Source organism: Adiantum capillus-veneris, unplaced genomic scaffold (assembly GCF_014529385.1).
Source record: "Adiantum capillus-veneris isolate H3 unplaced genomic scaffold, ASM1452938v2 Hic_scaffold_288, whole genome shotgun sequence".
NCBI classification, from domain to species: domain Eukaryota; kingdom Viridiplantae; phylum Streptophyta; class Polypodiopsida; order Polypodiales; family Pteridaceae; genus Adiantum; species Adiantum capillus-veneris.
Window position 1 is genome coordinate 56,158 of NW_028221412.1, and position 3,707 is coordinate 59,864.

A 3,707-nucleotide genomic window follows, 5' to 3' on the forward strand; every position below is an offset into this window, starting at 1 on the left:
ATGAGAAACTTGGGTCACACTCGTGTTCTCATTTATTGCATTGACAGAGGAAGTGGGTTCTGTGGGTTCTTTAGATTCATTAGAGTCAAGCTTAGGACATGTTCTTTTTATGTGACCCTTGATGTGGCAATGAAAACAACGACCTTGCTTAGAATAAATGCTTTGCTCTTTCGACGTGATGTATCCTCCTAAAATTCCTTGTTGTGCCTTTTCATATGGAGAGAGTTTAGGTTTAGCAATTGTGTTAGCTTTACCCTTAGGTTCATTTGGGAAGTTCTTTTCTGAGAGACTATTGGAAGCTTGGTTAAAGAGTTACCGTCTTACCATTCTTACCGTTCTTACCGTTCTGAGGAGTCTGAGTGGTACTTGGAGAAGGCTTGTTTTCCTTAGGCTTTCCTTGTTGTGCTTCATCTCATGTGCGAGAGCAATCGCTACCGCCTTGTTGAGATTGATTGGGTCGAGGACTTCGACATCAAACCTGAAATAGTCGTCCAACCCGAAAATGAAAGCCTCCTTGCGCTCATCATCCGATTTGCGTAATTGAGTGCCGAGCTGCAAAACACGATTAGAGAAAAACATAACTGGCTACCATTTTGCTTGAGACTGCGCTAATTGTCTTTCAACCGTGCTAGGTACTGTGGTGGCATAAACCGCGCCTTGAGATTGTCTTGAAAGTCGGCCCAATTGAAGGAAAGGGGCTGCCTTTCTCGGCTTCCTGTAGGTGCATGGTCAACTGTGCTTCTTGCCATGCGTGGTACCAATTAATGGCATCACCGGCAAGGTACATAGCTGCCGTCAAAACCTTGCTATTTCCTCAGTTTTCCTGTCTTCTTAGTTGTCGCAAAATAAACATTAAATTGATGCAACCAAGAAAGAATAATCCTAGCATCCATCTTACCATCATACTTACTGAACGTGATCTTCTCGGTGACGGGGTTGTTGGAGTCCGAATCTCGGCTTGCGCCACTTAATGAACTACCACACATCTTTGGCCGGCTCGGGTTTCGAGGTGAGAACCTGTCGGACCAACTCTTGCATGCGTAGGTCTCTTTGTACCTCTTGCTTTGCCTCCAAGGCCTCTCGTCTTTCTTCGGCCCGCCTCCTTTCGTGCTTTGGCCGCCAAGCGCGCTTGCTCGCGCTCACGCTCCAAGTCGGCCTTTCTCTCTGCTTTTCTTTCTTTCCTTTCCTCGGCCGCCAAGCGTGCTCGTTCACGCTCACGATTCCAAGAATCATGTCTTTTTTGGCGCTCACGCTCCACGGTAACGCGTTGCGCTTCTTGATGTAACATCATGTCCATCATCGACTTGACCAAAGCCTCCATAGGATTTGGTGCAATCCTTGGCGTAGATGGGGAAGGGGAGGGTTAGAAAAACCTCTTGGTGGGAAAAATTCTTCTTCGCCACTGACATGCTCATCACCTCCATGCGAAGTATCCATTCCGCTTCGGATAATGACCATACATTGAAGTCTTGGGTTCTTAAGTTTACGAGGAACTTGGGTTCTTGTGGGTCTTGGGTTCTTGAGGTTCTTGAGTTCTTGAGGTTCTTGAGGGTCTTGAGGTTCTTGAGGTGCTTGAGATTCTTCTTTAGCCTGCAATCTATGTTAGAGAAGGATCTTCTCTTACTCGAGCTCTACTCTTTTCCACAGGCGCACCCCCTTGGCGGCCTTGCGTTCACACCAAGGTTGCTTTTTCCCACCTCATGTCGAGTGGCCGGTCGCTAAGTGCACGGGCCGCTCTCAATGAGTGAAAAGAGAAACAAGGGGAGGCTGGACAAGCCCTTCTTTCTTGGGTTTCCTGTCACTCTTCAAAAACACGATTAGGAATCGACATGCCCAAGAGGACTTAAGTCACGTGCGACCGCAGCAAGCAATTTTTTTTTTTCCGTGGTTCTTTCCTTGAGTGATACAGAACACTGCCAAAGCTCTGATACCAATGTAAGGTGCAGCGGAAGTGAATGTTGAACTTTGCTCAAGATGAGTGCTCCGAACTGTGCTCAAGGGTTCCTTTCACTTACGGAAGGGAGAGCCTTCCGTTCCTTTAGTGAGAGAGTGCAAATGATCACAAACAAAGTGGATAAACATTGTGAATGAAAGTGTTGAGACTGAGAGATAGAGAGAGAAGAATACGACACCAGAATGTTGTCAAACTCTCCTCCGAAGGCCCCACTCTCTATGGCGAGAGTGGTCTACTATTGATTGCACAAATCTCTACACTGCAATGGACTTGCCGACAATGTCGACAACAATGAGGACGACGACGAGATGGGCCGAAATCTGAAAACGCTAATGGCTGAAATCTGCAAATCTTTATCTGCTGAATTCTGACTCTATGTCGATGACGATGATGCAACGACGACGCACTGAAAATGCAGATGCTGGAATCTGCGTTTTCCGGGCTGAAATTGTAAACGCTCGTTGATTTGACCGTGCGGCGAGGATCTGCTGCGGGAAGGTGAGATCTGCGAGGTTCGGGGTCTCTACTACTGCGATGTCTATGTGCTGAAAATTGAAAATGCTGATGCTTCTGAGGTTTTTGTTGCGATGAATCTGCAAAACGCTAGGAGTCCTGCTAATCCAAAACGCTAGGGCTGATTCTGCTAACGCTAGGGCAGATCTGCGATCTGATGCCAAAACGCTAGGTGTTCTGCTGTGGTCTGCTCTCGGCGGTTTGGATCTGCAAAAGCAAAACGTTGGCTGATCTGCTTGCAAATGAAAACGCTGGCTGATCTTGCTTGCTTGAAAACGCTAGGGTTTCCTTGCTGTTTGCAAAGAAGTTGCACTTGACGGTGGTCCTCTGCTTCTTTTGCCAGAAAGTGCTAGCACTAGCTTTTCTTATATATATTCATAGCCAATTTGCCCTACCCGATTTCCCAACAAAAGTCACTTAAGAATAATAAGTAAAAATTGGCTAAAATAGGGAAAATAGGTCTATGCATTGTAAAATTCTCCTGATGGGTTCTGATGGCAATATGAAGATGTGCAACCAGAGGATATGCATCTACTCTAAGTGTCTGGACATGCACGGTCTGCGAACAGACTCACAAGAGTCCCATAACACTTTCTAAGCTAGGCTAACCGAACCCTTGTTATGAAGTAGCTTGTCCACGTACACATAGGGTTAGATGTGCACGTGACAGACTATGACGACACTTGGATGCATTACAATCCTTTTGTGAGGATAAAGATCCTGCTGCAAACCTTGGTAAAACCAAAGTTATGAAATCACAACTGGAGTTCGCTCACTAAGGAGAGCCACTTGAGTATGCTCGATCCAATGTATACTTGGGGGCTCTTTCAAAGGGCCGTGGTTTTCTTGGAGGCAGGCAGCAAGGACCAAAGCCTCCATAGGATTTGTGGCAATCCTTGGCGTAGATGGAAGGTCAAAAACAGAAAAAAACCTCCTGGTGGGGAAAATTCATCTTCGCCACTGACATGCTCATCACCTCCATGCGAAGTATCCATTCCGCTTCGGATAATGACCATACACTGAAGTCTTGGGTTCTTAAGTTCTCGAGGAACTTGGCTTCTTGTGGGTCTTGGGTTCTTGAGGTTGTTGAGTTCTCGAGGAACTTGAGGTTCTTGAGGTTCTTGACGTTCTTCTTTAGCTTGCAATTTATGTTAGAGAAGGATCTTCTTTTACCCGAGCTCTACTTTTTTCCGCAGGCGCACCCCTTGGCAGCCTTGCGCTCACATCAAGGTTGTTTTTT